Below are 24,305 nucleotides of genomic sequence, written 5' to 3' on the forward strand. Positions count from 1 at the left end.
TGGCTTTGTTTAAGCAGATGTGGACTTGCTGGAGGAAGTATGTCCCTGAGGGTGGGTTTTGAAGTTTCAAATGCTCAAGCCAGTCCCAGTGTCTCTTTTTCTTCTTCCCGATGTCCAATCAAATGTAGAACTCTCAGCTGCCTCTCCAGCACCACATCTGCCTGTGTGCCACCATGTTTCCCGCCATGATGATAACAGACAAAACCTCTGAAACTGTAAACCAGCCCCCATTGAATATTTTCCTTTCTAAGAGTTGCCATGCAGTGGTGGCACATGCCTTTCATCCCAGCACTCAGGAGGCAGGTGGATCTCTGTGAGTTCAAAGCCAGACTGGTCTATAGAGTGAGTTCCAGGACTGGTTCCAAAGCTACACAGAGAAACCCTATCTCAACCCCTTATCCCTGTCCCCCTGCAAAAAAAGAGTTGCCGTGGTCATGGTATCTCTTCACAGAAATAGAACATCAACTAAGACAATGGTCATGGAGCTCACAGCATAGAGTTCAGGAGAAGAAAGCAAAACAATGCACCAAACAGCAGGCTGCCCATTTGTGAAGGTTAAAATCAGCTTTTAGTATCAATGACCCAATTATAAAAATCCTTTGGATATATCCATTTGAAATTCAAGTATCCCAGGACACAATATTTTAGTAGTAAATTAATGCTACCAGTTAAAATCTAAAATAAAAATATGTGTGGTTCAAAAGCTAAGAGTGTGCTGTCGTTGACAAGTTTATTTCATCTGACCTGTTTGGTTTTATTGCCAACTTGACACAAGCTAAAGTCACCTAGGAAGAAGGAATCTCATTTGATTGCCTCAATACAATTGGTTTATTGCTGCGTCTGTAAGAGGCTGTCTTGATTTATGATAGATATGGGAGGGCCCAACACAGCATGGGTAGCATCATCCCTAGGCATATGTGTCTGGGATGTGTAAGAAAGACAGCTGATTGTGAGCCAGCGAGGAGCTAGGAGGCAGCATTCCTCCATGCTTTCTGTTCTAGGTCCTTCCCTGACTTCCCACAGTGATGGATTTTAACCTGAAGTGTCAGCCAAACGAATGTCTTTCCTCCTCAGGTTGCTTTTGCTCGTGGTGTGCATCACAGCAACAGAAAGAAAACTAAAACCAATTCTCAATATTTATGTTGGAAAATGACAAGGATGATGAGGGTGGTGGAGCCATGATACCGTCAGTCACTGAGTGCTTCTAGGGCTGGCACTGAGTTGAGTCATTTATATACATTTGCATAGAAAACCTCAGACAGTCCTGTTGGGCAGCAACAGCCCGTTATCTATTTCATAGGGGAAGCCAATTAGGTGTAGATAAACTTAAACATTGGCCTAAAATTACACAGCATTTGCTGAGGCTGAGGACCAGCCCTTGCTAAAGAAGTACTGCTGTTTATGAAACATCCCACACAGTTCTGGAGGGACAAGAGCGCAGTAAACACCTGCTGAATACTTCATACATGCTCAAGGCTATCCTGCGCCATTGAAATGGGATGTACGGTGGGCCTGCAAAATTAACTATAAACTTTCTCCTCCATGGAGAAAGGGGAGAGGGGTCAGAACAGGGTGAAGGTCAATGAGTATGCTCGTGGAAGATTCCAGTAGGATGGAGTGGCAAGCTGTTCCCATGTTGTCTGCATGATGCTGGCATGATTTGAAAGAAGGCACAGCTGGAGAGAGGTCGCATCAGCAGCACTGTCTACTAACAATAGCAGTCCACCTCAGACCAAGGTCCTCATCCTCTGTTGTACAGAGACCTTCAAAGCAACCGCTCCATACACTCCGCACCCAAAGATCATACCTCAGTTGGCATGGTATATAAGCAAGCGTGCTTTTCTCAGAAACCCCCAGAGGCAGTCAGGGTTGCAAGCCCTTGTCCCAGGGGCTCACACACTTGGCCCAGCTCAACAAACTCATTGAAATTCTGAGCACTAGAGAATGGCTCAGACAAGGCAGCCTCTACCCTTGACAACACGGGAGTGTTTGCTCTCTTCTTTTGGATAAAGAAAGCAAGATCTCCTGTTTATGCCAGGCCAAACCAAATAAACTCACAGGTGAAGAGAAATTTGGGTGTAGACTTCTACACAAAATACTTCCTGCTTCTCCCTGCCAGAAGCCTAGGGACTAACTGAGCCCGGGGAATTCTGAGAGGAAATTTATGTCTGAACCACATGCATTCATGTGCAGCTGCCTACACATACCCCAAAGCACACCAACGGTTCAGATCTCCCCTTTTAAAACGGATGGAAATGGAGGCCACAAAACAAGACAGCTCTGCTTGCTCTGCTCCCTTGGTGTCACTGCTGGCTCTGCTCTGAGACAAAACAGAAAGCTGAGGGTACTGTAGCTACAGAATCCACCTCAGAACAGAGAGGTTATTAAAGGAATTCCAGCCACCGACCAGGAAAGTAAGTGAAGAGTCACTTTGTCCATTCTTAGGAGATGGAAAAGGAAGAAGTAGAAACACACACACACACACACACACACACACGTACACGGCAGCTGAGAGAACATTTAAGGTGTTTCACACCTGCACGTGTTTTGCAATTAGTAATTCAAGCCTTCATTTTGCAAACCTTGCAAATTCTCCTGCATTGCTCTTTCTAGAGGTCCTTTGCTATCAGGGACTGTAACGGATGGTGCTTGGGTTGGCTAAGACATGTATTAATATAAGAAGAGAGGGCTCTGGTATCTCCCTGGATGCCACCCCACCCCACCCCCTGCCCCCTGTGTTCCTTTCATTGTCTCAGCCTCTTGGCTGACCCGGCATTCCCCAGAAAGCCAACGTGCTGGCAGCCCTGTCACTGGCTGCTCTGAAGCCACAAAAGCCAGAAAGCACTGAGCCGACGGGATCCATCTGCCTCTCACAGTCTTCTACTTGTCATGCGGGTCACTCTGTGAACAGACTGGCTGAGGAAGGCTTTGGCAGGTTACCAAAAACTGACTCCTCTCTCTCCTGTCCTCCTTCTTAGGAGTGGAGACTGCCTGGAGGGCAGGGAGATGAGAGGGCTGTTTTCTGAAGCGCACGATGTGCATTCCTGCCCCTCCCCATTGGAGACACCCCACCACACGCAGGCAGGAGCTTGGGCCTCCTTCCCACAGCTGCACTGTGGGGCAGGTGTCTTAGCTTAGTGCAGCTTGCCGTGAAGACCTAAGGGGGCTGCCTCAGGCTGGACCTCACCCAGGGGGTCATGGCATGTCACAGGCATGACCACACTGCACCTTTCAGGTCTTCAGGCAGAATTACAGATGTGCCGTCTTCACGGTCCAGAAACGTTGACACAGCTGTATTCCCCAGAGGCTGTGGAGCAGAATCACAGCTTATCTCACCTGCTCTCCCTGGGACCTCGCGGGACACTCTGCTTCATCAGCTCCAGGTTCATTGAGAATAAAATAGGAAATAGCTCAGCAGTTCAGAGCACTTCCTGCTCTTGAAGAAGACCCAAGTTCAGTTCCCAGCACCCACTAGTGATGCCTCACAGTGCTTGGAACTCCAGCTCCATGGGGACCCAACACCCTCTCCTTACCTCTAAAGGCATTGCATTCAGATGCAATGTTCACACACACACACACACACACAAACACACACACACACACACACATGAGTTAAAAATAAAATAACTTTAAAAATAAAAACACCAAATTCACAAAAATTCAGTGAGTTTCCCACAAACACCCCCTCTGGTTAGAAGCAAGACATAAAGATCTTTTGACTCTGGAACCAATCCTTCAGCCAGTGTGCCACACAATCGCTGTGGGGCTGGGAGTCTTCCCTGACCTTAAAACTGCAAACAGAAATCTCTCACATGTCGTCCAGCTTCCTCACAGAAAGCAATTTATGAACTTCCGGCGGTATCTGGAAAGTGCATAGGCCGCTTTCCAAGGTCCCTTTATTTGTGTCTTGGACAGATCGTTCTAATGCAGTGGGGAGAGGAGTGTGAGAAGGATTGCTGAGGGAGAGGGACAGTGATGCCAACTGTCACAGCCACACGCGTCCCTGAGAAAGGTGTGCTTGAGGAAAGGTGACATGAAGTCCTGTCAAACACAGAGATGAAAAGGGGTAGAAAGGACAACGCGTCCCTGGCAAGATGGCCGAGAGGTGAAAAGCATATACTATTCTTACAGGGGACCCGAGTTCAGGTCCCAGCACCCATGCCACGCAACTCATAACCACCTACAACTCCAGCACCAGGCGATCTGACAGCTCTGGCCTCCTCAGACAACACCTATGCTCACGTGCACATACACACTCAGATGTACACACATGTGTGCGCACACACGCATAATTAAAACGAATGACAGAGGCTTGAAAGACTGGAGAACTCAGCTCATCTCCTATCCACCATGCGCATGGACCACGGTTGTTTGGTCTCCTCATTACCCTTGAATGGCATCCTGATGCCTCCGGAATAAAACTACTACATGTAACATACATATACACAAACGGGTTTGGAGTGACCACGTTTTCTGTTCTCAGAGATAAATGTCCTCAAGTGCAACTGCCCATTCATACAACTCTCGGTCTAGCTTCTGAGAGAGACTGTCAATGGTCTTTGGAGGACCGCCCCACTTTCTTTTCCTACCAGCCCCTTTGACCCAGCTTCACACAGCATTTGCGCTTACTATTTTTCTATTTTTTATATTAGTGATTTTTTGGGTTTTTTTTTTTGAGACATGGTTTCTCTGTGGCTTTAGAGCCTGTCCTGGTACTCTTGTAGACTAGGCTGTCCTCGAACTCACAGAGATCCACCTGCCTCTGCCTCCAGAGTGCTGGGATTAAAGGCGTGCACCACCAGCACTGCCCAACTATTTTAGTGATTTTTAACTGTGGACAGATTTGTTAGTGTTGTTGTGGTTTGGGGTTTTTCTGCAGTTTTAAACCCAGACATCCTCACACATCCTAGGCAAGGACTCTCCCACTGAGATAGATCCCCAGCCCTGCACATTCCTGCACATTCCTCTTTGGTGAACCACCTCTCCATTTTGTTTTTTTTTCTTTTTAACATTTTCTAGTTAAATGGTTTCACTGTTGAATTTGGAGAGTTCTTTATGTGGTATATATACTAATCCTCTTTCCAATACATTATTTGCAATTTTTTCTTCCCAGCTATATCTGCTGTTATGTGCACTTATCAGGGTTTAATTTCCCACTTAACGCACAGAAGCCATCACTATGAGCTGCTTCCAGAAGGGTGTGTCTCTGCATTACAAACTGTGCAGCTGAACCTTGACCATTCGTTCAGGTGCTTCACACTTTCTGCAGACAAAGCGGCTCGGTGTCAACACTGCAGAAGGAAAGGTTAGCGGAGGTGGTGACTGGTCCACAACTATCCAGTGCACAACTATCCAGTGTACAACCAGTGCACAACTCTCCAGTGTACAACCATCCAGTGCACAACTCTCCAGTGCACAGCTATCCAGTGCACAGCTATCCAATGCACAGCTATCTAGTGTGAGGTGCATATTTCACTTCAGCCTGCCTCCAAACACTGGCCACCTCACTGCTAGCCGAGCCTCCACCCGCATGGATGAAAGAGGCTGCTGGGGATCAGATTCCACCCTTCTGTGTCTACTGTGTTGCTTGCTGACCATGGAGCTGACCACGGAAGTTCCTTTACCCACAAGGGTACACTGCCTCATTGCAATCAGGATAAATGCCTCTTGCCTCAGGTGGACTACAAGCCTGGCAGGGAGAAGAAGTCAGTGTCATAGAAGCTTCCTCACGTTCTGTTTAGATCATTAGCAAAGAGTATACAAAACAGCCAAACGGTTGTTTGATTTTTAACTTGAGAATTGTTTTTTCATGACAGGGTTTCTCTGTGAAACAATCCTGGCTGTCCTGGAACTCACTCTGTAGACCACGCTGGCCTTGAATTCACAGAGATCTGTCTGCCTCTGACCCCTTGGATTAAAGGCATGCACCACCACCACTCAGCAGGGAAAAAATGTTTTTTAAAGCATGGGAAGAGATGGTTTTGGAGGAGAGAGAGTGGACTGAGGGCTACCTCACAACACCCGTCCTCCTTACTACCAACTTTACTTACCTGGGCCATCTCTTTGACAGTGTGTAAAAAATCAGCAACACCTTGACATAATAAGCAATGTGCCTTAGTCAAGAGAGCTATAGATAATTTCCCCCAAGAATCTACAGCACAAAAGTGACCCAAGGAGCTGGCTCCAGTTACTATAAATACTCAGTCAAAAACTGATGTCATGCATTTCATACAGGGGCTGTGCCACGAAGCCTGCAGGGCAAGCAGAGGCCACTAGTGCAGGCCTAATATTTCAGAAAGACTTCTCAGAGCTGGGGAGCCCCAGGCACTGGTGCCCCTGCACTGACAGGTGTCTCAGCCCCAGTGTCTAGTTATCAGAAGAGCATTTTCAGGTCTGTACCTAATTTTTTAAAAAAAAAAAAATCATTAAATCTGAAATTCCCTTTCAGAAAAAAAAGTGTTTGCACTCTAGAAGAGAAGAGGGGGGAACAGCTCAGCCAGTGTGCTTTCCACTCTAGCAGGACACAGTTCCAGCTCCAGGAACAACATGAAGACTCAGGAAACAGTGCTCTCTTACAATCCCAGAACTTGAGGGTAGAGACCGGAGGATCCCTGGGGCTTGAAGGCCAGACAGCCTGGCCAAATCAGTGATCTCCAGGTTCAAAGAGGGACCTTATCTCTGAAAATAAATTGGACGGCTCCTGAGAAACACACACACACACACACACACACACACACAAATCCACAATTACATACACAATAAATAAATGAAAAAATCTAAGAGGAATTAAACTCAACAGTTTTGTCCATAGAGCAATATATCAATTTCACAGTAGTACTCAGGAGGTGAACAAACTCTGAAATTATAAGACAAACTCAGGTCCTAGTCTAACACGTACTATGAGACCCAGCAAATTATTGTATTATTTAATTTTTCCCAACTGTAAAATATCAAAGAATAAAACATTTGACCAAGGAAGAGGAAACAGGCAGTCACACATTCTGAGAATAAAATAAAACCTGATAAAGGGAGTCTATGTGTGCCAATCAAAAATTGTACGTGTGTGCATCCTTTGACTTCATGCACAGGAATTCAATCCATGGACACAGCCATGAAAATCCACGAGAACTAGGAACAACACAGTACAGCTTGCTATCCCAGAAGCATAGGAATGACCTTTCCAGGATGGTCCAGGATGGTCAAGGGAGACAGTGCAACTCTACAGTAACATTATGAATGAACACACTTGTCCACGGATGCTCAGCTGAATGCAGCCTCCTGGATGCATTCAAAAGGAAGCAGCAAGGGTTCCAGACCAGCCAAGAAAAGGCCCTAAGAATACTGCTGCAATGCTTAGAGTCAAGGCATTTGACACAAGAGTCAATGCTTTATCGTAATTACAAAACCTAATACTGCCTCACAGGCAGAAGCAACGCACCAGTCAAGATCAGGGGAAAGTGCTGTGGAAAGGGGGCACTGTTGAAGGATGCGCTCAGGGGCAGCTCTGACTGGGACATTGCAGAGCCATGCTGAAAGACAGCTCTTGAAGGTGTGAACGGTAGTAAAGGATGAATGGGCAGAAAATTCACATGCCAGGACAGGGACACTGAAAAGCACAAGACACTAAGTGCTTCAGAAAAAGGTTGATGCTACCGGCTTGATTAGGAGTTGATGAGGGTGACTAACTGGGAGTTAACTAACTGGACACTAACTGGGAGTCTGCACCCAGATTATGAGCCTTGGAGCAGGCTTGAGACTCTACCCGGCACCTTAACAGTGGAAGAGACTGACAGATGTTAGACACACACACACACACACACACACACACACACACACCACGTATGACTCAACTGTAGATCATCAATGGGAAAAGAGAAGACGGGAAGCTGTCTGATGCAGGGAGCCTGGTTTCACTCTGCCATCTTTATAGACAAAAGAATGTAAAGCTGTATCTATTTTTAGGGCACTATCAATATTCTAGAACCCTGTCTATATCCGTCTGCCAGCTGCCATACAAACTCTCACACTCAGGGTGGCTGAACAACAGAGTTCTATTTCGCGGCATCTGGAAGCTGAGATATCCAAGATCTGGCTCCTGGTGAGGCCACTCTTTCTGCCCTGAAGACGGCCACCTTTCTCATGTGTCAAGGATGGAGGCGATAATGCTGTCTCGTGTCTCTTCCCATTGGGGAACTGAACTCATCAGAAACCCCTCTCCATCTCATCTAGACCTTGATTAGCAGAGCCCCCACCTGCTAGTGACATCCATCACGCTGGTGTTAGGGATTCGACATTAGCATGGGGATGGGCACAAGGTCCAGTCCCCGCCTTTCAATAATGCCTAAAATAGCAAAACAAAAAGAGCAAAAACAGAAAAATGTGCCTGTAAGTGAACAACACACTGATTCTTTTATTATCTGACAATATACAAGAGCCAATCTACGATAAATGTCTATGATAAACGTCTATGCTAAGAAGGGTTGGAATCAGAGATAAATATGAGTCAGCCCGGCATGGTGGTGCACACCCACTACACCCCCACTCAGGAAGCAGAGACAGGAATATCAGAAATAAGGCCAGCTTGGCCTACATAATGAGTTAGAGATCAACCTGGGCTCTATAAGACCCTGACTCAAAAAAAGGAAGTTGGTCACAAACCCATGTCACTCTCAGTCACATAATTGCCTTCTCACCGCGTCAGAGTGTCTGTGTTCTTTTTGAAAATTATTGCATTTTCCTTTTATGTGTATGAACGTTTTGCCTGTGCGGCAATTTGAATGAGAAATGTCTCCATCAATAGTCTTGGGCATTTGAACACTTGGTCGCCAGTTGGTGGCATTGTTTGGGAGCATGCAGGGGAACAGGCTTGCTGGAGGGTGTATGTCATTGAAGGCAGACTTTGAGATCTAAAGTCTCCGCATGCGACTTCACACTTGCAGTTGAGGTAAGGAAGTGAGCTCTCAGCCTCCTACTCCAGCCACCATGCCCGCCACTTGCTTCCAGGCTTCCCTACTATAATGGCCTCTTAGCCCTCTGGAAACCCAAGCCCAAATAAATGCCTGCTTCTATAACATTGGTTCTCAACCTGTGAGTCATGACCCCTTTGGGGTTGAAGGACCCTTTCACAGGGATCACCAATCAGATCCCTATCAGATATTTACATTACGATTCATAACAGTGGCAAAAGTACAGTCATGAAGTAGCAATGAAAATAACTTTATGGCTGGGAGTCACCACAACACGAGGGACTGCATGAAAGGGTCGCAGGATTAGGAAGGTTGAGAACCACTGTTCTCTAAATTGCCTTGTTCATCTCGCTTTATCACAGCAATAGAAAAGTACCAAAACTGTCGGCATTGTTTGTCTGGGCATGACATTTGTGTCTGGTACTGGCAGGGGCCAGAAGAGGATTTGGGGTCCCCTAGAAGTAGAATTACAGATGGTTGTGAGCCACCATCTGCATGCTGAAAAGTAAGTTCCATCCTCTGCAACAGTAGCAAGTGCTCTTAACCGCTGAGCCATCTCTTCAGTCCCACTGAACACTGTGTTCTCTTTCCAGCATCACTGAATCCCAGGCTGCACACACATCAGGAAGAACCCTTTAGAGCCACAAACTTCACAGAAACCTTTGAACCAACAACGAAGGTCACAGAAGGAGCTGCAATGAGGAGGTGACCATACAAGGCTACATTTAAAATATAGACATTTTACATGCAAATTATAAAATAAAATAGTTTTTAAAGAACCTAACTACATCTTTGAAACCAGGATAGTATGTATGAGATATGTGTGTGTATGTATAACCAAGTCTCAAGGACTATAGGAGTTTCGAAATTTAAAACATAATAATATGGTCAGGTGGTGTTTAATCTCAGTACTTGGGAGGCAGAGGCAGGCGGATCTCTGTGAGTTCAAGGCCAGCCAGCCTGGTCTACAAAGCAAGTTCCAGGACAGCCAGGACTGTTATACAGAGAAACTCTGTCTCAAAAAACACAAAACAAAAAACCATAATTAAAAAAAAAACTTTATACAAGGATCTAGAGAGAAAAAGTTGGGAAATTCTTCCTGAAAAGGAATACACACAATGGCTCCCTGGGCACAGCGACCTCCCTGTTATTCCCAGACATCTACAGCAGGTGAGCTCAAGCTTGGCAAGCCCATTGTTGGGGCTCTTGTAGAGGTTCCCTCGTGGAGGCTGACCGGTTACAACACTGGCCATGGCTGATTAGCTCAGCCTCTAGCCCCTTGCTCCCCAGAGGCTGGGGGCGGGGCTGAGATTCTCCACCCTCATCCTGCCCTGGAGCTCCTGGCAGCCAGCCCCAAGCCTGAGGCCGCATCTCTCCTGTCATCTCACAGTTATGCAATCCTATGGCTCCAGTAATGCCAAGGTCCTTGAATGCTTTGGGCACTGAGACCGACCGAGTATTAGAAGGGAAGATGTTCCTATCCCCTCCATCGCTCTGAACCAAGAATCGAAACAAGAACCAAGTCTGCTTTACTTACTCTGTAGAACTATCACAAGACTATACTTAGGAGGATGGAGGGCAAAGAAGTAGGGATCAGGAGTTGGAGGCAGGGGGTGACCCAAATCCTCCCCTTCCACAATCACACCCTTACAAGGCTCTCCCTCTCTCTCCCTGCTCCCACTTCCTGCTTCTGTCCCTCTCCTCTCTCCCTATCCCCCTGCTTCTCTCATCTCTCTCCCCTCTCTCCCTCCCCTTCTCTGCTAAAACATTCAAAGTGATGGCCCCTAGGGATCAGAGCTGGGGTGGACAAGGGTAGGGTTGACTACTATGGTTTTGTTTTAAGCTTTGAAGAACTTTTGACTCTTAAAACTGTGTGCTTGTGTAACTGTGTTTAAAATGGGTATTTAATGTTTAAACAAAAATCTGAGACTTGACCAACAAGACGATAGTACTAAGTGTGCATTCCTAAACTTTGGGGAGCCCAGCCACTTTGAAGACATGTGGAAAGCTGTAAATCCTCTCCCAAGAGAAACACACCCACACACAAAACATTCGCACAGGAGTTCAGGGCATTCCTAAGTCCACCAAACTCGGAATCCATCTTAAACTTAAAAGTTTGGGGCTCTTTTTACTCTTACTATTTTCTTTTCAAAGAGGTGAGGGTGAGACTCAGGGCATTGTACACCCTAGACAAGCACTCCACTGCTGAGCTACACCCCAACCCAGATTCTGGTTGATTCTGGTTCCTCATAAAATTCCTTTCAGAGCAAAGCTGTCCTTTGCTACACAGGGATGGGGGTGGGCAGGGAATCGGACTTAAATGAGAAACCATCACAAAGGGCCATGCTTGGTCTTACACTCACTCGGTGGCCCTCTCAAGTGGCCCCTTGCCCAGAGACACATTGACCCCCCATTAAGGGAGTCTACGGGGCTTCCCTTGCGACTTCAAACAGTGGATGTGCCAACCCTTAGAGCGTGACTGACAGCTGAGCTGGCTAGGCTGAGTCCATTCCAGAAACAAGGGGTCCTCCATCTTAACCCTCGGGAAGGCAAGGTCCCAAATTCCCCACCTGGGTGTTTCTTCCACCAACAGAATCTCTCTAAGGACCTCTTGGCAAAACTCTAAGCTCAGCTGACCACATCGGTGCTCCAAAACAAACCCAAACTGTACATGGCTGATCTGTCTCTGATACTGTAAACCTCCACAGAAAGTCAGAACAATATGCCTTTGTTTTTGAAACAGGGTTTCTCCCCTTGCAACCTGGCCTCAAACTCTCAATGTAGCCCAGGCAGGCCTGGAACACATGACATCCTGCTCTACCTCCAGGGGAAAAGCCTGACAACCTGAGTTTGGTCCTCAGATCCTAGCATGGAAAGGGGAAACCTACTCCTGAAGGTTGTCCTCTGGCTTTCATATTCCAGCACGTGTGCACATGCACACACACACTACACACACACTCATATGTACAAACACAAGGGAATCTCTGTGTCCCTGACAATTTGTTTAACGTGTTGGTGCCTCAGTTTACACGTTTGTGAATGAACAGTAACAAAGCAACCTCACAGGATGCTGCAGTAAGATGACCAGGTGACTTCAGTGGGCAGAATGACTAACCACTGTAAACACCCATGCACAAACCCTGAAACCTGTGAGTGTCACAATACATAACAAACTGACTCTTCCTGGGTGTTCTAGGTGGTCAATCTCAACACATCAGCCTTCAGATCAACTTTGGGTAGAAGAGCAATGTGCATAAGGGATATCACACACCTTTGACAGGAGGCCACAGTCTGATCTGAGGGTCACATGTGGCAGCAAAGGAAGGAAGGGAGGGAGGGAGGAGGGAGGGAGGGAGGGAGAGGGAGGGAAGGAGGGAGGGAGGGAGGGAGGGAGGGAGGAAGGAAGGAAGGAAGGAAGGAAGGAAGGAAGGAAGGAAGAGCTTTTCAGAGTGAATGATGGTCTGGCTGATGGGGAAATGGGAACCTACACCTACGGCTATAAGAAACGCTTAATGGCCAGTGACACATTGAGCCGGGAAGCAACTCTCTTCTAGAGCTAAGCATGGCTACCCTGACAGTTTGCACTCGGGAACAGTGTGAGATGGAGTGTGTGTGTGTTTGTTGATGCGGTTAACTTTGTGGTCATCAGAGCAGCAATAGGAAACTAAAATGAACTAGAGTAGCCAGCAGTGTGGCATTCAGTGACTTCCTTAAAGCTAGAGGCAGGGCTGGGGGCTAGGATTTCATGTAATAGCAAAGCACTTGCCTAGCAAGCCCAACCTCCTGAGTTCAGTTTCAGTGACACACACACATGCGCGCGCGCACACACACACATGCACACACACATGCACACACGCACGCGCGCGCACACACACACCACAAAAGGCAGGGATGGCCACATTCTACCCAAAACAACAAATCTTGGTCTTCCTTACAGTCACCAATTTCTGGAATTCTGATTTGCCTAAGACACTACAATCTTTAAGTTTCCCAGGTGCACTGCCTTTCCTTTACCCTGCAAGTCCAGCAATACCAGTGCTCCCAGGAAATTGAAGCATCAACCCCCATAGGAAAGAATGGCTGTGCTCAGCTGGAGTACAATTTTGCTCTCCTGCTGGACTGGGCCTGCTTCTTCCTGTCTGAGTCACTGGTCACAGTGCTGAGCCACAGACAGCTCTGTGCCTCCCCACACCACAGAAATTCTGTGTGTCTGTCGATGCCACATAGGATGGTGCATGCTAGCATTCACATTTTTGAACAGAAATTCTTTGAAGCCCACTGCTGAGTTTGTGAGCCTCTCTGTTCTCCTGTTAGAACACTAGGGCAACAAAAGTATTCATTAGAAGCTGGTGAAGAAATGTGGACAGGCTGACAGCTGGGCCTGAGACACTGTACACCTTCCAAGAAGTCTTGGGGAGAAAATGGCCCAACCAAACCTTGTGTTACAAGAGCTGGGCCCAGCCTGACGCTTGCTCCTCACTAGTGGGACACTGAGTTGTAACAAGTGGCTACTTTCCTGGCCTTGGCCTCTGGTTGCCTTGACCTTTGCCTTCTCCAGTCTCCAGGAAGGTCCCTTAAGAGCCAAAACATCAAGAAAGAAATCAGTCATTAAAAGGAGCAGCTTGTAAACAGGGTGGTGGTGGCACTAGGGAGGCAGAGGCAGGTGGATCTCTGAGTTCAAGGCCAGCCTGTTCTACAGAGTGAGTTCCAGGACAGCAAGGGCTACAAAGAGAAGCCCTGTCTCAAGTAAACAAAAACAAAAAGGAATGTGCTTGTGGCTCTGAACTATTACAGAAACCATCAAAAGTTCAGTTTCTCGCAGTCTCTCTCTGTTTCTCTGTCGCTCTCTCTCTGTCTCTCTCTCTGTCTCTCTCTCTGTCTCTCTCTCTCACACACACACACACACACACACTTGTTTTCACATGAACCATATAAAACTGGAATTTGAACTTGATGATTTCCCAAAAATGTCTCTCAAATGGTACCGATCATTCAGGATTTAAAACAGTGAGTGCTGAGGAAAGTTTCCTGACCGCACATCCTGGACACTGCGAGTCTATGGAAAAGCAGAGGAACTCGAGCCTGGATGCAGCATTCTCTTATAACTTTGGCAACATGGTATTTTAAAACTTAAAAAAAAAATCCTCTATCTTGTAGTTGCAGTGGATCTACAAACAATCTCCTTGTTTTTAAGCTATTACTGAAACCTAATGCGCTTGCACAGATCAAGGACCTGAAGCTGAGAGGACCTGACTTTAAACGCCTTGTTAGGGCTGCAGTCTAACTCAGGTCCCCTCCTGGAGAACTACAGGAAGCTATCCTTAATGCCACTGACATCTACATCCTGTCAACACACAGGAAGGTTCTGGGACCAACTGCAATAACAGACACAGGAACCTAGTGATGGAAAAGGTGACCCAGGAAACCCTGGGTGGTAGAGACACCTCACACCAAGACACAGTCTGAGAAAAGTCACTCCTCCACTGTTATGGATTACAGAGGTATCAAACTCCAGAAAAAGGGGGAAGTGGCATCATGGTTTAAACCCTCCTGGCAGTCGCAGAACTATCCCAGACACTGTGTGGACAGATGGTCCCTAACCAACGTGATATGTTTAGCGATGGGTGAACACGGGCAAGAGGACCATACTGAGACAGTCCAAATCTAACTCTGCCGCTGTGCAGTCTCCACAGAGAACCCTGTCACTCCATCTGGACAGAAATCAAGGTGGCTACAAATGAAAAGTACTCATCACAATGAGCCTGAGGGGGCTAGGGTCAAGTTAAATATTTAAAAAGAAAGAAAGAAAACCGCAGAGAAAATCCAGTGGACTTTAAAGACGCCTCATAAAGTAGACTTCCCCTGCACAGCAAATCATGTGAAGTACTAAGGAGACAAAAGAGATTCAAGCTAAAAGGGGGATATATGCTGAGTAAATGTTGCAGTGAGGAGCATCACCCGGGGACAGAATTGCCATCATTACTTTCATTCCCTGTCATTATCGAAGTAGCAGAGAGAGCTGTGTCCTTTCTATAGACAGACACCAGGCCAGAAGAAACACTACACACGGAATTCTCACCTCACCACATAGGCACACAAACTAGCACTGAAGGGTTGGTTTCTCCTCTGGAACTTCTCTTCCTAACCCTAAATGGCTGATGACTCTTTTTACATGCACTAAGATCAAATAAGACTTTCAACATTTAGACAGAGCCCAAGATATCTACTCAGGGTACTCTCAAAGTTCCATTTGCTTCAGAGTCTCCCAGATAAAATCTCAGCTATAAACTGGGACCTGGAAATGCACACAGTTGGCAGGCTTCATGTGACAACAGACCAGCAGATGCTCTTGAAAACAGATCCACACCCAGCGACTTCATTAAGGGAGAAATATGATACAATGGGGATGCAAACAAAACACAGTTATAAAGGGTTTGCAAAGGGCTGGAGTGATGCCTCGGGGAGAAGAGTGGTACGGTGACTGAGCGGCAGCTCATGGTCAACAGTGCTGGCTGCTCTTGCAGGGGATTGGTTCCCAGCACCCACATCAGGAGGCTCACATTGGCTTGCAACTCCAGATCCAGGGGATCTGACGCCCTCCTCTGACCTCTGAAACCATTCCAGCGTGTGCACACACATACACACATACAGAGGGGGGGTGTAAATCTTCAAAAAGGTCAAAACTGAAATTTAATTTTAATTTTTAAAAAAGTATGCAAGACAACACCTGAAAATGCAAGCTCCCATCACAGACACCCAACATTTTAAAAAATTGTTACTTAATGTTTATGGGTGTTTTGCCTCCATGGTCTGTGTACCGCATGCACGCAGTGCCCATGGAGGCCAGAGACAGCGTTGGATACCCTAGAGCTAGACCATGTGGGTGTAAGGACTCAAACCTAGGTCCTTTGCAAAAGCAGCCAGCACCCCTGGCTCTGAGCCTTCCCTTGGCCCTTGTACAGCCTTTGTTTAAAAAAAAAAAAAAAAACTGAGAAGCAAGGAAGTAACTTGTTCTTTAGGCTACATTTTTCAAATATCTCCTGTATTTATACCTTTGCCACAGGCCAACTTCCCTCTACTATATTTGGTTAAAAGAATGAAGGGTTTAAGGGCCAAGAATGTTCTTAAAATTTGTCTAGTTTAAGACCCTCAAAGGTGAGAAGGCTAAAACATAGAGAAGAAATCCCAGGAACAGACAGTTAATCAACTTCAGGGCCAAAATTAGACTCAATAAACTCTGTTCAAGTACTCTACACCATAAAACACCCCAGTCAGACAGAAAAAAAAAATTAAATGGCTTTGGAGAGTCAAGGCTTTGTAGCTTTAAAACAACATGAAAATACCTGGATTTGTGGTGTAAACAAAGACCCTCTCATTTGACCCGACCTCCTGCCTGCTCCGGGCTCAGACTGCATCTGTGTCTATCAGAGCATTTTTCAAGCTATGTCAGGTAACCACTTTTGGCCCGAACTCACAATGTCCCTTTAATTCACAGGGTAGGTCCTGAAGGACACGACTAATTCAGGAGGTCTCTGGGAGAAAGTACTGAGAGGCAAAGGCTGGCAAGAGCTAAGCACCCAGAGATGAGCTGGTGGAAGGGCAGAGACTAAGTGTGGATCTTATAACGAGGCCACGATGGCTAGTAGCTCAGTTTTCTTTGTATCCCTGCTATTAGACATGGGCTATCTTTTAGAACAAATTGCATGTTGCTTATTGAAACTCCTTGCTCCAACTGCCGCCTGCCCTCTCCTCTCCAGAAAACCACGATCCTGATTTCAACACACACACACACACACACACACCACCACCACCACCACCACCACCACCACCACCACCACCACCACCACCACCACCACCACCATCATCATCCCTGAGATATGACAAGTGGATTTTAAAAGGATCCATCGGTAACTAATGAATGGCTTCCACTTTAGTTAGTAACTGAGGAGAGCCCAGCCTGAGGGACAGCATCATCAGGTCCCCTCCCTAGACCTCACCCCAGGGCTGCCTTCATAAATCTGATCTCCAACTGTAACTGCTTTGGCTTGGTTCCCTGGGTGTGGATTTTCTTGATTCAAATGCACTCTGCAGCCCGCCAAGTTCTTGGGAGAGTTTCCTCCACTTGCCAGGCGCTGGCTGGGAGCTACAAAGTCAACTCTGGCTTTCCAGATTTTTTTTTCCCAACGGAAGAAATCAAGAAACAGAGGGCAAAAAGGCTCCACTCCCTCCAATCAGCAGGGCTCCTGGGTAAGAAACTCCAAGGCTGAACTGCGGCTTTCAGTACACTGACAGCCCCACGCTCCCCAGGGACCCGCAGGGTGAGGGGCACAGATCGTGGGCAGGCTACTCCGGGAGCACACGCAGCGTGTTCCTACCCCCCCCCCCTTTCGCCCCCCTCCCACGGCGCTTCAGCTCACTGGGCAAGGACAATACCAATACATTGAAGAACGGGTGGCAGTGGTCCTCTTCAGGCCAACTGAGCCCAGCACACACAGGGCTTGGCTTGTATCAAGGAAACACCAGTGTCCAATGTGCACCCAAAGCGGGGGCTGGGACTGGGTGGGCAAAGCCTGGGTTGACAAGCCATGGGACACCGGAAAGACCCACACATACTAGCGGGGGACCACAATCCCACGCGTGCATGTCCACGCTGTCACCCTCAGTAACACACGAACTCAGTCGTATCAATACAGGACAGAAACAGCCTTTCCACCCGCGAGCTTCCCCACACACTAAGTCCACGCAGTTACCTCCGGAGCCACCCACCACATAGGGGACTAGGAAGGAAAGGCCTCACACAAGGGTTCCTCCCAAGTCCCTCTCAGTGACAGTCAACTAGTTACAGATAAGAGCAAGGGCCAAAAGAGCCCTTGGACCAGAACCTGGAGGCGCAGAGCCCTGGTGCCATCCGGCAGCGAGACAATGCCAGGGCGCACGGACTCGCGAATGCTCGGGTCCATCTGCGCTGGTCCCTTCGGGGTTCCCGTCCCTCCGAAGCACAAGGCGGCAGCCACAATCCCTGCAGCGCTTCTGTCTGACCCGCTTCGGTCGACTGCCGAGCCAGGGACCACAGTCCAGCCTAGCGACTGCCCCTGAAAGTCCGAAGACGTGGTCTGCCCTTTGCGTATCCGATGCCAGGATCCGATGCCCAATCCCTGGAAAACCACTCCTGCCCGCTGACTCTCTCTAGCCTTGTCTGAGGATCTTGCAGAGCCTCGAGGACCCTACCTAGCCTTGGGGACTCTGTCCTGTCCAGGGACTCCACTTAGCCCCGGAGACTCTATCTAGTCCTGTATGGGGACCCTGTTCTGTCCGGGGAGACTGCCCTGTCAGGAGTCCATGGTCAGCCCTGTCTAGCACCCTGAAGAACCTCGGGGACCCTACCCTGCCCAGTCCTATCTGGGGACCCTGCCCGGCCTGGATACCCTGCCTGAGGACCTTGCGGGGGGACATCCTGGGACACCTGGCCCCTTTTGGGTTCAAAGCCGCCGCCGCCTCACCTCAGGATCTAGTGGCTCGTGCAATCAGGGTGGCCGAGGGGAGCGCAGCCCGCGGAGAGCCAGCTGCCTCAACAATGGAGCCCGGGGCGGGGCCCTGCGCTGCTCAGTGATCGCCTCCCAGTCGGGGCCCGGCGCAGAGACAACCGGTGTGAGCTGTGGCCGGAGGACTCTGCGCAAGCGCGCCAGGCCCCGCCCTCTGCCAGAGTCCCGCCCCCTGTAGCCTCAAGAACCGCCCTCTTGCCAATGGAGAGGGAGCTACGCAGAGGGGCGGGGCCTGGAGGAACAAAGAGAGGTTGGGCGGGGCCGCGGGTCGGGGCCAGCGTCCGGGACCTTTCGCAGTCCTGATTTCGCCGCTGGGCTCAGCGCCCACGTGGACTCGACTCAGCTGTGTCCAGTGCTCATCCCAAACCTAGAATTCTGTTTTCTAAAGCTGAGAGCCAGAGACCGGCCTGTTTGACAGAAAAGGAAACAGGCTCAAGGAGCAAGATCTCTTGTCATCCGTATTTCGATTCTCAAAGTCTTGTACGTCTTCTAATCACTCAGCAAACATTTCCAAGCGTGTCGGTATCATTAAGAGCGGAAGGAAAGTGAATTTGGGCCCTCCCTTTAGGAGTTGTGCCTAGCAGGTCCGTTTCTCTGCCGCACTTTAAGAACCCAATGTTAAGCCGGGCGGTGGTGGCGCACGCCTTTAATCCCAGCACTCGGGAGGCAGAGGCAGGCGGATCTCTGAGTTCAAGGCCAGCCTGGTCTACAAGAGCTAGTTCCAGGACAGGCTCTAGAAACTACAGGGAAACAAAAAAAAAAAAAAAAAAAAAAAACCAATGTTAGTCTTGTCCCTTTCCTTCAGAGCTTTGAAGGGTTTTGCAATCTTTTGCCAGGCATGACCCCTCCCCACCTACCATTCCCATTTATATCGCCTTAGAGGATTCTTCTGGAAAGTATTCCTACAGCATCTCCGGTTCCCCTCTATCTCACAACCTGCCTCTCCTCCCCTCCAGGATTTCCCCTCTGCCCCACAGGGCAGGGCTACCAGGGCTGGAGCCAGCATCCTTCTCTTGGTATAAATACACTGACCAGGAACCCCTTCCACACACATAGTCACTGGAGGATCCAATCCAGCCAGCGGTGACCTCCACTAGATTCCAGTTGGACCGCACAAAAATCACAAACTGCTTACTACCAAAACAGCTTCCGTAGACAGATCAGTCTGCCACACTTTGGGGAACTGCCTCTCGGCACATGGGAGTCCAGACAGAGCCTCAGGCCCCCTGTCTACTGGGCCAATCAACAGGTGATCTGCTTGCCCAGGCACTGTGGCCTCTTGATCCAGCCCATTCTGAGAGAAGAGAAATTATCCTCAGGCATGGGTTTGTTTAGTGTTTTGGTAGGTGTTAATTGTCAACTTGTTGTGACAACCTATAAAGGATTATTCCATCTCTGTACCTGTACAGAGAAATTTCCTAGATTTGGTTGAGATGGGAAGACAGGCACTAAATGTGGGTAGCACCACTCGCTGGGCCTGGTCACCGTCTGTATAAAGGAGCTGTCTGAGCTCAGGTATGATGTGACCAGATGCCTCTGGAAAAATAGCTAAGACACTCAGGGACAGCCTCCTGCAATAAGGGCCTGGACTTTGACAGAGCAGCAAAGTACTGCATTGTCATGCTCAAGACTGGGGGCAGCTATGTTTGGGAAAACGGGGGAGGTTGGATAAAGGGAGTCAAGGAAGAGAGGGGTGAGGGGACGGAGGGGGTGGAGAGGGCAGAGTGGCAAAGACTACAGTTGAGGTGGCTGTGATGGCCAGGAACTTTTTTTTTGTTTGTTTGTTTGTTTGTTTTGTTTTTGTTTTTGTTTTATTTATTTATTTTTTTATTTAAAAAATTTCCATCTCCTCCCCTCTTCCTCCCCCTTCCCTTCCCTCCCCTCCCCCGCCCACAGGCTCTGTGGGAGCCTTCTCAGCTTGGTTGATCACCTTCCTGGACCAGGGGGGAGTTGGGAGGACCTTGGCCAGGAACGTTTTTAAGAGCGGGAATTTCTACAGCCAGCCAACCCAGTCTGTGTTACCCTGTCATCCTGGCATCAAGAGGTGTCCTGTCCTCCAGTAGCTTCAGGCCTGGCTTGAAGGGTTGGGGGTAGCTGGTTCAGGCTGGAGTCAGGAAAGGGCTGTCTGCAAAGGAGTCCTCCATAACGTATGGAGTTCAAGCAGTGCAACCCAAGTTTTAGAATTAGTTTATCTAAGGTGGCAGATGGGGTTGGCATCTGCATAGATTTCTGGCCATCTTACTCTACAGCAATAAGACGTAGATGTGTATCACAGCTCATGCAAAATGCCTTTACTTACTTCTTTTTGAGCCCTCTGCACTGACTCTGGTCTGTGCTGTACTGAGGGTGGAGGGCATTAATCTTTGTCCTGGCTCTGGGATCTGGTCACCTCTTTCTCCTTCATGCTCAGACTTCCTCCTTCACAACCGAGCAAGGGACAAGAAGGCCTCTGAGGCCCCTTCCATGCATGTGCCTTGGCTTCGCTGAGGATCACTATGCCTACAGTTAAACTCTCCATCCTTCCTCTGTTAAACTCTCCATCGTTCCAAACACACATTTGGCCAAGGTTGACCTGGCATTAGTGGGTGAGCTATGTATGCTTCTTGACCAACACCCAGCCCCTTGTGCTAACTAGTAGTTTACTTATGGCTGTTCCACCACCACCCAGCCCCAATGACAGCCACCACATGCACCTGTCTGTGTTGCTGACTTTGATCCTGTGTGGAAGGTAGACCAGAGGGCCAGGAACAGAGGGCAGGGCTTAGAGCCCCCAGGTCACAGCTTGAATCCCGTAACTCCCTTATGCTGCAACAGCTCAGCATCCTCCTGCGTCAGCCTCTTGTATGCTGGGTCTGGCCAACACAATTTCTTTTTCTTTCTTCCTTCCTTCCTCCCTCTCTCTCTCTCTCTCTCTCTCTCTCTCTCTCTCTCTCTCTCTCTCGTGTGTGTATGTTTGAAACAGATTCTCATGTGTACCTCAAACTGGCTTTGAACTCTGTATTTATCAGAGATAAGCCTGAATTCCCAATCTTTCTGCCTTAGCCTCCCAAGAGCTGGGATTAGAGGTGATAGAGGTGTGAGCTGAGCCACCGTGCCCAGCTTAGTTTCTTGAAGATAGCTTTGTCAGTTCTGATTCTTTTCAGATTCCAATGCAAATTGCCTTTCTCTAATTACATTTCACATGACACCACCCCAAATCCAACAGGACTCCTGAGAACGCTAGCAAACTCATGACATCATGCTCCAGTGTTCCCGGGAACAATGCAACAAATGGCTGTTTGTCTAATTCAAGCAATATGTGTGTGCTGTGTTCATTTATACAATTCCATATTTTAGAGTTTAAGGATTCCTCCAGGGGCTAGAGGGATGGCTCAGTGGGTAAGAATGCTTACTGTTCTAACAAAGGATCAGAGTTCAGAGTTCAGTTGTGGCATTTTACAAACACCTGTAACTCCAGCTGGGTGCTTCTCAACCTTTCTAATGCTACGACCCTTTAATACAGTTCCTCATATTGTGAGACCCCAACCATAAAGTTATTTCATTATTACTTCATACCTGTAATTTTGCTACTGTTGTGGATCTTAATGTAAATATCCAAAACTCAGGATTTCTGATATGTGATCCCTAAAGGGGTTGGGGTGGAGACCCACAGATTAAGAACCACTGCTCCAGCTCCAAGGGCTCCGATGCCCCCTACTGGACTCCATGAGTACCTGCACAGATGCACACATTAACAAAAGCTTTCCTAGCTAATACAACAGTCTATAGAGACATTTATGAGGTATATCTGACTTGAAATCCCAACACTGAGGAAGCAGAAGCAGGAGGATTCCCAGTACTCACTGGGCAGCTGACCCAGTCTATTCAGTGAGTCCCAGGATACTGAGAAACTTTGTCTCTACAACAACAAAAACAAAGGCAAGGATGCAGAATGATGAGAGAGTGGTTAAGAACACCAGCTATTCACTCTTGCAGAGGACCCAGGTTTGGTTACCAGCACCCACAAAGCTGCTCATAACCATCTGTAACTCCAGTGCCCTGTGATCAATGCCTCTTCTGACCTCCACAGACACCAGGCATGCACATGCTGCACAGACATGCATGCAAATAAAACATTGGCACTAATAAAGGTAAATAAATCTCTTTTTAAAAAATTAAATAATGACATCCAAAGTTGATCTCTGGCCTCCACACATACACAGCCACACCCACACTCACACATGTGTGCATGCATATACACAACATGTCACTTTGAGGGGCATTAGCAGGTCTTCAGCTCAGGAAGGAAAGCAGGTGGCCTCTGTCATTCCTGAAGCCTGGTTTAGCCATGGGTGCCCAGTGACACACCAACCTCCCCACTCCGTTGGTTAGAGGTGCCTTTGTGCTGGGAACAAGCTTCCCAATTGGGACTGGACCAGGCAGCCCGACTCAGTCCTTGAACAGGAACAGAACAGGAGAGCAGATTTCCCTGCCCCAGAATTCTGTCTGCTTCGGGAGGACAAGCCTAGCTTCTGGAAGGATTCACAACTCATGTAATCTGCCTAAATGGAGTGAACATGATCTGTGGGCTTTCTTCACCTCTGAGAGGCATCCAGGGAACCTGAAAGGTCAGAAGGGCTGACCCAAGCTGGGAGCAGGGCTGACCCAGAGCAGCTCTCAGAGGCCAACACATGGGGATGGGAGTACTGCCCCAGAGGCTTGGAGGGAAGGCAGAGTCAGCGGCTTTGGAAGGAGGCAGGGAAGGATGAGGCTGGGGTCAAGACCATGAGGCCATCTACCCAATAGAGGCATGGCTGTAAGGAGCCTCAGAGACGCTTGTTGTCTTCTGGGACTGGCGTCATCTTGGGTTTCATAAAAATCACATGACAACGCAGACTCAGGACTCCACGGCAGGGTTCCCTGGAAGGAATGTCATTCGCCACCCAGAACACAGACACCACCCTCATTAGGTGTGTCCATCTGTCCCTATAAATGCCTCACTCAGTTCACCTACTGATAGGAAGTGAGGGCTCCTTCTCATGCATCTAGGAAGATGTGACCTTGCAGGACACATCAAGCTCTTCCTACCACCTGCTACACAAGCAAATGAGGATTTTCTTCTAGCAGGTGACATAAAGATCCAGAAGCCATACACAGTCTACGGGGGCCCACACGACCAACTCTGCTCAGGAGGGGACACACATCGCTCCCACACATTCAGCTAGGTACCCCTGAGCATGTGCATGGTGCCTTTCTCAGGTCGCTGTAAGGACCCCATTTCCCTTGAGAGGGAATGAGGAGGACGCAAGGCACACGGCTTGGCAGGCTAAGCCAGGCCACATCCTAGTCCTGGCGACACAGACTTTAGGTGAACTAACAGGCAGGCTCACCGAGTTCTACCCAGGTGGAACCTGGGTCCAGCTTTGAGGTGAGGATGGGTGGCCATCTTTGAAGACTGTTCTGTACTAAAACAATTAGGCTACATCCTCCAGCTCAGTGGTTCTGGCTTGGTGCTGAACATGGAGATGTGTCTTAGTTTGATTTCTATTATAAAACCCCATGACCCAAAAGCAACTTGGGGAGGAAAGGGCTTATTGGCTTGTATGTCCTGATCACAGTCCATCACTGAGGGAGTCAGGGCAGGAACGAACAGAAACTTGGAGGCAGGAACTGAAACACAGACCACAGAGGAAGGTGCTTACTGACTTGCTCCCCGGGGCTTGTTGGGTTAATTTTTTATGTACTCCAGGACCCTATCCAGGGGTAGCACAACCCACAGGGAGGGGACTCCTGTGTCAATCAGTAATCAAGAAAATGC

General features: G+C 48.3%; 1 protein-coding gene across 1 annotated transcript in view; it reads right to left on the reverse strand.

Moving 5' to 3' along the window:
- The window catches only part of Afap1 (actin filament associated protein 1), a 112,268-nt gene extending 93,678 nt beyond the window's left edge, over positions 1-18,590 (reverse strand). The window contains exon 1 of the mRNA XM_038332364.1: positions 18,467-18,590. The gene's annotated coding sequence lies outside the window, so the exon portion shown is untranslated. The remainder of the gene's footprint in view (positions 1-18,466) is intronic.
- Positions 18,591-24,305: the final 5,715 nt, after the last annotated feature.

Source organism: Arvicola amphibius, chromosome 1 (genome assembly GCF_903992535.2).
Source record: "Arvicola amphibius chromosome 1, mArvAmp1.2, whole genome shotgun sequence".
NCBI lineage: Eukaryota > Metazoa > Chordata > Mammalia > Rodentia > Cricetidae > Arvicola > Arvicola amphibius.